Source organism: Vicugna pacos, chromosome 5 (genome assembly GCF_048564905.1).
Source record: "Vicugna pacos chromosome 5, VicPac4, whole genome shotgun sequence".
Lineage (NCBI taxonomy): Eukaryota > Metazoa > Chordata > Mammalia > Artiodactyla > Camelidae > Vicugna > Vicugna pacos.
Window position 1 is genome coordinate 64,824,825 of NC_132991.1, and position 12,716 is coordinate 64,837,540.

Below are 12,716 nucleotides of genomic sequence, written 5' to 3' on the forward strand. Positions count from 1 at the left end.
GCTTCTGGCCCTTTCCAATTCATTTGTCATACTGCAGCCAGAGTCATTTTTAACAAATACAAATCTGATCAAGTCATTACCGTGCTTGAATTCCTTCAGTAGCTTCCCTTTGCTTACTGAGCACAATCCCAGTCTTTATCATGTAACCAGGCCCTCCATTATCTGGGCTTGTCTTCTCTCCAGCCTCCCCAGTGGTCCCCCTAGCTCTCTGCACTCCAGTCATATTAGTCTTTTTATTTTTTCCAGCCTCTTTTCTCTTTTTTTCTACTGTTGGCTCTCACCTCAAGGTATTTATATGTGCTATTCCCTCCCCCTGGAATTCTTTTCTGTCACACACTCATCCTATCTCACTGTAACTTAACTCTTTCTTTTCTGATTCAACATACTTCTAATTATTTGTTTAATGTCCACGTAAAGGTCTCTGTGGGTAGGGACTATGTCTGTCTTGTTCACCACCAGCATTTCTCCACCCCTTGTATCCCCAGCACAATGTCTAGAATGTAGTGGTGCTCATTAAATATTTATTGAGCAAATAATGAATATGTGGTCCTGGGCAAAAATTCTTAGTATTTTTGAGTTCAAATCCTGGCTCAGCTACTTACTAGCTGGGTGACTGGGCATACTCTTGTGTCTCAGTTTTCCCATCTATGAAATGAAGATAGTAATAGTGCCTCCATCATAGTGTTATTTTGATAATTAAGTGAGGCCATTCATGGAAAGTGTACTTGACACAATGTTTGACATGTCATAAATGTTAATTAAAACGTTGCCTATTTTATTTGTGTATCTCACTCTTGTGTCAAATACAGTTTCAAAATTGAGCTTAGCATCTCCCTGCTCTTCTTACCCTGGCCCTATACATGATTCCAAAGTATTGGAATTATTTACTCATAGCCTATACTTACTACCCACGAAATATGGAACTTTTTTGTGTGTGTGTTTGTAAAATTTTCCCATATTCTTCCTTTCTATTCACACTGACCTTCATTTAGGCCCTCTTCATGCCTTAGTGACTTTTGCTAACTTCTAGGTGCTTTCTGAGGGCAGACCCACTTCCCCTAATCACTTGTGCCCTGCTGTCAGAGCAGTGGGTCTCAAACAGTTACTAATTCATGTATTCTCCTTAACTTCTATTCTCCTGGCCTCTGTTCTCACCTAAATTTGTTATTCATTATTCATTCAATCATCCATTCAAGCGTGAATTATTTTACTGAACACTTTGGATACACTTCAGATTTGAAATGTAGTCTCCCAATTTCGGGTATTCACGCTGGCATCTTCAGACACCATAGAAATGAGCTAGAAACGTCAAACTTTAGCATCCTTTTTTAAAATCTCTGGGGCTTGGAAGCTACTCCCATTTTTGACTCAATTTTTCACTTGGAAATTGGGGAGAACAAAGAACACATGGATATACGTTGACCTGGTATAAGATAGGTAAGATAGATCACTGCCTTGAGAGAGGTCCAGAAAAGGGGGACAGTCTCATGAGATGATTATAAAATATTTCAAGGAGAAAGTGGTATTTGAGAGCTTTTTTCTTACCACAGCTTCCTTTTCCTGTTATTTTTCTCTCTTGCTTCCGCTGCTGAACCTAATTTTCACCGTCACTGTGAACTCAGGTTCCATGAACCCTGCCTGTTCTAGTTCATCACCTCTCATGACTTAATTTGTTTTCTTTCCTAACCCCAAGGCCATGGTGACCTATTTTATTTATTCTAAAAGTACCAGTTGAACACCTACTTTGTGCCTGCACTCCCCAGATTGGGGCTATAACAGTAAATAAAACATTATTCCTGCTCTGAAGGGTACTAGAATAAAATTTTCATTTTTCTTTTTTGTTCACTCCTTCATGCTCTCTTATGGTCTCATGACTGCAACTCTCAAAATTATATCTTTTCCCCAAATCACTCTCCCAGACTCCAGACTCATTTAAACAACAACCTACTCACACCTCCACTTGGATGTTGTCTTAGTGCTGGTTTTTCCAGAAAGCAGAATCTGAGGCAAAGGCTTTGTGTTCTTAGGGAGTCCAACCCCAAGGGCAGGAGGGCAGGCAAAAGAAGTGAGTCAGGAAAGGGGATTAAGATTCAATCAGTGGATGCTAACACTACTGTCATCCTCAGCACACACGTACTTCCATTTTGTGTGGGCACCAAATGGACTCTTGTGTGAGCTGTGTGGTCTAAGAATGAGGCAAAACAGTATTGAGTGGTTACTGCCTGAGGATGGTCCGTCATGGCAGTGGGGACAAAATAAGTGGCGAAAGGCTCATAAGCAAGGAAGTCAAGGGGATCCTAGGTGCTATGGACGTGTCTAAGAGACATCTCAAACTCAGTATGTCCAAATTTGAACTAATTTTCCCTCCCACATCTGTACCTGCAGCCTTTCCCATCTTAATTGCTGAGGTTAGAAATCTTGTTATGATTCTTAGTACCTTCCTTTCTCTCACATCCTGAATTTTTCCTGTAGGAAATTTTATTGGCTTTTATTTATCCAACAACTGACTACTTACCACCTCCACTGCAAGTGAGCTGGGTGTACAGTACCTTCATCTCTTGTCTGGATTACTGTAGTTGCTTCTAAAGAAGGTCCCCTACTTCTTCCTTTTGTCAGACACAAGCTACACTCCTTCTTAGCACTTTGGGGCTGTTTCAGTGTTTAAAATGTTCTTTTTCCAGATAGCAAGAGAGCTAACTCCCTTACCTCCTTCAGGTCTTTACTGAAATGTCACTTTCTCACTAAGGTCTTAACAATACTCTTTAAAATTACAACTTGATACCTAACTCAACCACCTCTATTTTTTCCTGTGTCACTTATTGCTGTATTCAAATATACTATCTATTTTTACTTCTTTTTATGTTTATTGTTGACTGGCTCCCCTGCTAAAATACACATTCTAAAAAGCATTGTCTTTGTTTTGTTCACTGATATATCTCAAACAGTTGGAACCATACCCTGATATAATAGGTGATCTCTGTATCTTTGTGGAATGAATTTCAAACTTGTCTATGTTCAGGCAGTTCATACTGTTCAGATTTATTTTCATGGTTGTTTTTGCAGTTAAAATTAAGAAGTATGTGATAGGTTTCCTTCTTGTTTGGTAAGATTTCCTATAATTTTGATGTAACAAATACCAATGAGTATTGCTGGAAGCAATTGAAATTCTGGACACCCCTCTACCTATAACAGCAGAAAAAGGTGGGGGGAGGGAATAACCCAAATGTCCCCATACGAAACAGTTAGCTATTTAATTCAAGTTTTGTCCCTTACATGTACACTGTTAACATTACGTTGGAACTATTTATTTGTTTATCTGCATCCTTTAGTGAACCATGGGCTCCCTTAGGGCAAAGTTTTGTTTTGTTGAACTTGCATCCCTAGTAACTGACATGATAAGCGCTCAGTAATGTTTCTTGAATGAAAGAATGAGTGGATGTTTAGAGATACTCCAGTGCTGGTCAAGGAAGAGGTACCCAGCCCAGCTGATTAAAGCGTCTGTTCTGCTTAGCAGCTCTTCCCCTGCAGCACAGAGAAATGCTTGAGACTTCATAATCAGAAACAGTGCAAGGTGGAGCTGTTGTCAATGCTTATGAAGTAATCCTGTGATTTTAAGTGTACTTTCCAAATAGTTTTCCAACAGAGAAGATAAGGCACTGATCTGTTACATCTATTTCTGGTCTGTTTACTAGTTACAGTTCCCTATGTGAATTAATATATTGCTTCTTACAATTAATCTTCAACAGCAACAAAAAACTCTCCACAGCTACTTTTTCCTCTAGCTAATGTCCTATTTTTTGCTGTCTGTACAGTAAATATCCTTGAAAGAGTTCTATATTTACTGTCCTAATTCCTTTTTTCTTATTTTCTGTTAAATCCACTCCAGCTAGCTCTTGCCCCCAGAACGAAACTGCTCTCCATGTTGCTTAATCCAATGACCTGTTCTCAGTCTTCATCTCACTTGATTTATCAGCAGCATTTGACACAGTGGATCACCCCCTCCTCTCTGTAACACTTCCTTCACTTGTTACACTTTTTCCTTCAGTGTTCCAGGGCACTTCACTCTCCTGATTTTCATCGTGCACTACTGGTCATTGTTCGCAATCTCCGTTGCTTACTGACCTCTTAATACTGTAATGTCCCAAGACTCTGTCCTTGGACCTCGTCTGTTTCTATACTCTCCCTTAGTGATCTCATTCAGTCTGCTGGCATTAGATGTGATAAATATGCTCACAACTCCCTAGCCTCAGGTTCAGTCTTGTATATCCAAGAAGTTCTGTGTCTCTACTTGGATATTTAACAGACCTCTCCATTTTATTACATCCAAAACTAAACTCCTGATCTCCCCTCTCAAAAACCTTCTCTACTTCTAACCTTTTCTATCTCAGTTAATGGCAACTCCATCATTCCCATTGCTAAAACCTACTCAACAACCCTTTTACACCCTACATCCAATCTGTCGTCAAATCCTTCTGCTGTCTCTTCAGAATGTATGACCACCCTTCTCATCTCTACTGATACAGCCTTGGTCTAAGCCACTGTTGCCTTTTAGTAGGATTTTATATCAGCCACCCTTAACCTTCATTCTTTTCCCAGCCCAGCAGCCAGAGTGATCCTTTTAAACCATAAGGCTGACCACACCACGTTTCTGTTCAAAACTATCCAGTAGGTCGCCATATCACTCAGAAAAAGCTATGATTCTTACAGCTTGGCCTACAAGACCCCACTTCCTCTCTGATCTCAATTCCTGCTCTTCTTCCCCTACCTGTCTCTGCTCAGGCCCGTTGACCACCTTGTTCCTCAAACACATTGGACACACTCTCCTCAAGTACTTTACATTTGCTATTCTCTCTGCTCAGGATTCTCCTTCCAGATGTTTCCATGTCCTCCTCTCCTCCTCAGGTCTTTGCTCAGACATCCCCATTTCTGTGAGGCCTTCCCTTACTACCCTGATGAAAGTCGTTCACCCTGTACCCCACCTCTGTCTTTGCTGTTTTGTCCTCCCTTTCTTCTTTTGCTGCTTTATTTTTCTCCAGAGCACCTATGCTATGGTATGCTGTGTGCTTAGTTCATTTATTGTGTTTGCCTTTTGTATCTTTTTTCACTGCTACATTCTTAACATCTAGAATAGTGTCTTGTATTTAACGCTCAAATGTTTGTTGAGTGAATGCAGTTGAAACTCTGAATTTAATATTAATATCCTGGCATTGTTTTGTATAAAAAGGTCTCCCTCAGGCTGATCATCTCTGTATGTATCTATAAATGTTGTTTCTGTATTGCAGCCTGAATCATGGTGGGTCCACCAAACTATTGCCTTCTTGTGGGGCCTGATTTCAGCATGACTGCGCTCTCTGCCATCTCTGCCTCAGTTCCATATAGCCTGAACGAGGTGAGGACCTCTTTGAAGCTTTCTGATCTCCCCACCTTCCAGAGTCAGAACCGAAGAACTGATCAACAAGATTCTGGTTGCTTTTAATTTCTATTTTGTGGACCAAATGGTAAGCTACTAGTACTGCTGCATTCTCATTTTCCTTGTGACTAAAAGCAATACCGTGTGAACAAAGTCAAATGGCCTCTTATTCTTCTAGAAATTACAAAAGGCCAGTGGATGGCAATTAAAACCAGTAGCAGTGAGGGAGGGTATAGCTCAGTGGTAGAGTGCATGCTTAGCATGCACGAAGTCTTGGGTTCAATCCCAAGTACCACCATTAAAAAAAAAAAAGCTAATAATAAATAGACCTAATGACCTCCCCTTCTCCCCCAAAAAAGCAAAACCGTAGCACAACAAATGAAAATTTATTGAGCACTTACTTTGTGCCAGGCACTGTTCTAGACACTTTTGATTTATTAACTAATTTAACCCTCATAATAACTCAGTGAGGAACATATTAACAGCAGGAACATTTTATAGATGAGTAAGCTGAAGCATAGAGGGGTGAAGAAATGTCTCCAAGGTCTTAGACTAGCGAGTGGCAGAGTCAGTGTGTCAATCCAGGCAGGCAGCCTGGCTCCAGAGCCTGCCCTCTTAGCTGCTGTGCTCCACTGCCCACCTGTAGGATGAAAAGTAGGGGAGGGAATTTACTTTGAGAAGAAAGCAAAGTACTTATAATTTCATCATTGTGAGTCTGTCATTCTGAAAGCACCATAGTAACCCATGCACTTTCTTCTCATATTGGTTCTATTGCCATTTTCATGCATGACACAAGAATCAGGCTAACAAGCTTCTAGGATCCCTTGTCGCTCTTCCTAGGCAAAGGAGTAGGCTCCTTGAAACACTGTGCCTAACCACTCCCCTTCATCTTTGCTGTACTAGTTCCTGCTCTTTAGCTGAGCTCTGAAGGGTGTGTCATGAACTCTGATCACTCTGCCCAACTCCCCACCCCAGTCTGGTTTAAGTGCCTGAATTCCATGTTTTGGTTTTCATCAAAGCACCGATCACCCTTACGTGTCATATTTATTTAATTTTCTAGTTCCCTGCTAGACCGTAACGTCTGTGAGCAGAGATTGCGTCTGCTTTATTCACTGATTTATCCTTAATGCCTCATATGGTGTTTGGCACATTGGAGGACTGCAGTAAAATTTTTTTGAATGAATAAGTATAGAATATCTGCAATCAAACCCATGCATGAAAGTGAATTTTCTTGGGACCAGACTGGTCCATCTTTTTAGAAATGGGAAAGATAATTTTCTTTTAGTCTGTCTTCCAGCTGTTGGATTTGCCATAATGCTAGTTTTCAGTTAGTTCCTCTTTCTGCTTCAAGTTCAACTGACATTAAAATGCTATGTGGTCAGTGTCTTCCTGGGGTCTTTCATGTATATATATATATATATATATCTCTGCTAATTTAAATTGAGATAATTTCTTTGGGTTTCAGCTTCTTCAGCTGTACAACCATGATACCTAATTGACCTGTGCAAGATCAAACTGTAAGTTTGAGAATTGGGGTTTGAGTTTAGAACTTCCAATTCTAAATTTAGCTTTCTTTTTTTTTTCTTTTTTTCATGTGTGATGTTGTCTTTCTGTTCCCGTCTTTGATTCTTGTCTGTTAATCCATGGTTAACACCCATATTACTGAGTGACAACCATATTTCATGATCTTATAAACACCTTCTTCAAAAAAGTTTTTTTCCCCACTCATTTGTTCTGTTTTCCACTTTTATTCATTTTCTTCCCATTTGTACTCAGCCAAATTCTCTCCTAAACAGTGTCATTCAGTGTTTATGAAAACATTTCTGGGGCCTATCCTAATCTCATGTATGGGTTAAGGGCTTTGGTGATATTTGGTTATTTCTATTATTATTCCTACACTATTATTATATCTACTTGAGAAAAAAAATATGAAAAGAGTCCCAAAGATTGGAAACAGGACAAATACCATTTGGTCTCCTGATCAAACAAGATGATTGAACACGTACTTTTTGCTTTGCTCATTCCTGGCACCCACAGTAGAGGAGTAAGGAGTATAAACCCTTATGGTAGTCAGAATAATGGTTCCCCCTTAGATACTCATGTCTTAATTCCTGGAACCTATGAATATGCTATCTTGCATAGCAATAAGGACTTTGCAGAAGTGATTAAGTTAAGGATTTTGATGCAGGGAGATTATCCCGGATTATTTGAGTGGGCCCAATGTAATCACAAAGCTCATTATAAGGGAAAGAGGGAGGCAAGATAATTAGAGTCAGAGAGAGAGAGAGAAAAATTAGATGATACTCTGTGGCTAGCTTTGAAGGTAGAGGATGAAGTCACAAGCCAAGGAATGCAGACAGCCGGTAGAAGGTAGGAAAGGCAAAGAAATGGATTCTCCTCTAGAGTTTCCTGGAGGAATGCAGCCCTGCTAACATGTTGATTTTAGTCCACATAGATTGATTTTGGACTTTAGACCTCCAGAACTATAAGAAAATAAATTTGTGTTGTTTTAAGCTGTTAAGTTTGTGGCAATTTGTTACAGCGGCAATAAGATACACAACCCCTCAAGGACAAAAGAACAGAAGAGCAGACAGTGGCAGTTGAGAGAATTCAGCACATGTTTAGAAAATGGGATGGATAGAAGAGGTGTAACTGACTTGGCAGAGTTGGGGAAACTGGTACCTAAATATGGATATGGATGAGAAGGAAGCCAATTTGCCCGACAGAAACCTAGAAGGGTTCAGGAATTAGCAGCCATGCCTACTTTATCCCATTTTCAGAGCCCAGGAAAAGAGTACAAAGAGAGACCTACAGAACATTTGTCCAAATATTTAAAAGTTATAAATCAAGCTAACAAACTGCTAAGTAAAATATATTCAATTATTCTATCTTGAGAAATGCAAAGAAAGGACCTTCATTTGGGGGTATTCCAATGAATTTAAGGAACTTGTTCAGCATGAAAGAGAGAAACCAATAAACTGTACAATCAACCAACCAACTAGAAGTCTGTTGTACTGAGATGAGATTTAGACAAGTAGAGAGTTTTGAATTAGTGATATGTGCTTAAGAAACAGTTAAAAAAAAAAAGTAAATACAGTTATTAACTCCAGGGAAAACAAAACTTTTGCCAGGAGAGGAAAAATAATCAAAGTTATTATATGGCTCAAATCTAACTAGAACACAGGGTTCTAATAATGTAAATATTCATTATTAATCTAATTAAAGTTATGACAGATAGTAAAAGGAGCATGTATGTGGTGAGTGTGCAGAGGAAGAGGAGAATAAATCTTCATTTCCATAATGAAAAGTCAGTGAATAATGCCTAAAGCAGAATATCAAGTTACTACAATTAAAACATGTTATATAAACATATGGAGGTCAATTCCAAAGAATTAGCTAAAAAAATTCACCGTGGCTCTTTGGGGAAGGGTAAGTATTCAGTGAGAGGGCAGTTGACTGCAAACTATGAGCATGTATAACTTTAATAAACTAAATTCTTGTTTAAGAAAAGAAATAAAAGATGATCTTAAGGGGAAAAATATTGAAGATACTTTCCTGGATTTGAAAAACATGAGCATGGAGATAGAGATATTCAGATCTCTTGAAAAAGGGATGTCAAAGCACATGCCCATAAAATTTTAGAACATCCAGTCAAAGCCTCTGGGAGGGGATGAAAGTACATACAAAGGAATAGAAGTGAAAACAACACTGGTCTCAGCAGCATCACTGGAAGCTGGAAGACACAGTCTCAATGCTTTCTAATTCTGACGGAAAATTATTTCAAATTATTATTTTCAGACACGTTAGGTCTTCGCCTGTCGTGAACACTTTCTCAGGAAACTACTGGAAGTTATGCATTACCAAAATGAGGGAGTAAAACCAAAAAAAGAAGACCTAGGAAACAAGGGTGTATCTGGCAGCTTAGGCCATGAATGCAGTAAACAAACAACACCAAACTCTCCATAATTTACAACATAAGCCTATTTCTTCTCACCCAACATGTCTACTGTGTAATTCTACTCCTTGTCACCTTCATAATGGGACCCAGGCTGATGGAAGAGCCTTTGTCTGAGAAATTGGTAGTCTTGTGGCAGAGGGAAAAGGGAGATGATAGATCTGTTTCTTAAACTTCCACCTTGGAATGTCTTTGACCAAAGCAAGTCATGTGGTCACTTCTGAATTTAACAAGGCAGAGATGTAAAATCCTTCCCTAGAGTCATAGCCAAGCCTGATGTTGGTGGAGCAAGGAAGTTTAATCGATCCCAGTGCAGGAGCAGCAAATATTTTGAATGGTTAGTACAGTCTATCTCAAAGGGAACCCCTGAGTAGAAGAGAGGCAGAGGGAACAGCCAGGGCAGCAGCTGTGAGGGGGAGGAAGAGGAGAGCTCTAGGAGGAAGATCAGGCTGGGGGAGGGGGACTGGCATTGATAGCCTGTCTGACAGGTGTGATTGTTAGGTAGCTGGGCAGCTATCTGCCATTCCAGGTAGGCATTAGAAGACAGGGAGAGGTAGGGAAGGAGACTGCTGTTTTCTCATTAGCTTTTTTGGTATGAAGTGAGTTAAATATACGTAATACAATAATTTAATAAAAATTTAAATTATTTTTTTAAATGGATAGAAATTAACTATATTTTGATGTTTTTGTGTGTGTGCTGCTGTGATGTTTGTGTCCTGTGTGGATATGTGTGCTATTAGGACAGTTCTTTTCAGACTGTAGTTAGCAATAGTTTGTTACCCACTTGCAGCAAGGTAGGTATAGAAGTTGAGAACAAGCATTTATAAACTTTAATAGCAATTTGACAGAATATTTTGTGTCTGTTGAAATCAATAATGTAAACTTTTAGTGCTTATATTTTGTATTCATTGTTTTTAAAAAATTTAATTTTCTGGTAACTCATTTCTACTGTGTTTTTTACAAAAGTTTGCAGTGGATTGGAAATTTTAAAATTTGTTCCTTCACCAAAGTTTTAGAAGTGCTGATTTAGGGTATAAAGATAAGGATTTAGGATGAATATATTTGAGAATTATTGTGCTAGAGAAATCAGCAAGTGACTAATGCCACATTTTCTGACCATCCTTCTTCCGCCACAATTATATTTATGACAGTTTCACGTAGAAAGAACAGAAGCATATTGAGGTCAGCATTTCCCGTCCTTCCATGGTAAAGCTGTTTTCACTATTTTCCTTTTCCTCCATCTTGCTCTCTCAATAAAGCACCTGGAAAGAACCCAGAGAAAACAGTGGTATCTTCCAAGAAACCATGGGAAAACAGCATTAGTAACCCTGAGAAGGTGGAGACATTTGGCTTTCTAAGGATAACAAACTTTCTTTTTTGCAGTCCTGTCCAAATTCTGTATTCTTGATTGCACTACTCTCATACTAGTGTTAATTATCAAGTATCTAAGACATTAGTGATAATAATATAAAAAGATAGAGATTCTCTGGCCTTATTAAGTTCTTAACTCCCTTCCCTTCAGACTTTATGCCCCTGCTACCTGATGCTTATTAAAATAAAACATCCACACTAAATATCTTTTAGGGCTTAAAAACTGATGCTTTTCTGTAATAAAGCATCAATAAAATACATTTTACTGAAGTAAAATACAGTTTATCATAGGATGTGTTTCAGAAGTACCAGAGCACATTTCTTCTCCAGAAGAGTAATGTTTCTTTCAATTATGGGTAAAAAGGATAAAGTGGTCGTTAATTCTGTCAATCTTAATGCCGACATTCACATGCATCTTTATACAACTTTCCTGATCTCTGTGTTAGTTGTGGTTCAGTCATGTATGTTGCCTTGGTGACACTGGAAAACAACACAGCTGACTCATCCCTAACAGGAATTATTACTGCCTAAACTCAGGTACAGGATACAGTGGTTCAAACCACACTCTAAAGGCATCCCATCTCTGCTTAGTGAAAGGCTATCAAGACTATCAAAGGTTAGCTTATGAGGTAGGAGTTACTGTATCTCCTAAAACTAACTGTATCAAGGTATCTGGTTTGTGTGCTTCGATACTTAATGAGTGATTCTCAAGTTTTCTATCTTTTTCACAGACAATACATTTCCATCAATAACATCTGAAGGTGGAGTCGGGGAAAGGACGCTATTTTCAAAAGTTTCTCCCACCTAGACTTTTATGTCCTCCTTACCCTCCCTCCTCTACAAGGAATTTAGAAAGAGTTTACTTGTTTGAGTATGTAAGGAAGATGTGGAAGGAGAGAGTAAATCTTTTTCATCTGTACACATCCCTAGGCCACAGATGAGAGTATGAACCTTTAAAAAAAAAGGATTGCTAGTGTCCTTTCTCTGTGTAGACTTTTCTTAGCAAGGAATCTAGTCCTTTCAGCTAAATTCTTATATTTTAGTATTTGACACACATTTTTAAAGGGACCTGTCAAAAATGACAATGATTTAACATGTTTCTGTAAACTGCATTAAATACAGTGTTGCTTCTCCCAGAAATACCTCCTTGCCAACTGAACTTAGAGAATTCACATGCTCATGCCTCCACTGCACAAGCAGATTTTGTATCATTAGGGTCTTGCATTTGTAGATCAGGAAAAAAAAAACTTTGTTTCATTCTAATGCAGTGGTTTGAGCAGATACTGTCACAGTTCTGAGATCTCTTGAGATGAGAGGTCCCTAATATGTATTCTCAAACTATGAATGAGGGTTATAAACATCAGTGAAATGGAATTGAATTTGCTAGAATCTGGTGTGCTCACAGCCCTGATTCTTGACTGCCCTAATTCTTATTCTGTGTTCACCTAGTCTCCCTGACTTGACTGATCTTTTTCCAAGATGGACTAAATCTTTTTTCTTTTTTTTTTTTCTTCCACCTCTTACCTCCCAGTACAGTTACCCTGTATAGATTCATGTAATGAATCTGCAAATGTTATTGTTTAATACATTATTGTCTAATGCTCTGTAAATGTCACTAACGTCTACTCTGTGCTACATTGCTAAATAGTTTTTGTAACTATTTTGAGCCCAATCAGTAGAATGCTTTTGTAATTGTGTATCAGAGTTTCTTGTATTTTTTTCTGGGAAGCCAGAACTGAATCATTTTTAGGACTTTTATATAATTAGTCTATCTTCTAAGATAGGCTGAAGATTTAACAGTAGTCCAAGATTTAACAAATAGCTTATGCTCTTGTGACCTACATGATACAAAATGTGGAAAAGCTATATTCAAAACTCGCCCTGAATGCTTCACTGCAGCCCAGGAATGTTTACTGGAATTGCCCGTAATATAGCACGAAGCCGAAGGAGTTTAGGAAACACCCTCTCTCTTCCCATTAG

The 12,716-nt window shown here is 38.7% G+C and overlaps 1 long non-coding RNA gene across 1 annotated transcript in view; it reads left to right on the top strand.

The window, feature by feature from the left end:
- LOC116280579 (uncharacterized) overlaps nt 1–12,716 on the top strand; it is a 205,581-nt gene that overhangs the window by 1,973 nt on the left and 190,892 nt on the right. The window contains exons 2-3 of the long non-coding RNA XR_012072782.1: nt 5,283–5,498; nt 6,876–6,927. This is a non-coding gene — a long non-coding RNA (uncharacterized lncRNA). The remainder of the gene's footprint in view (nt 1–5,282; nt 5,499–6,875; nt 6,928–12,716) is intronic.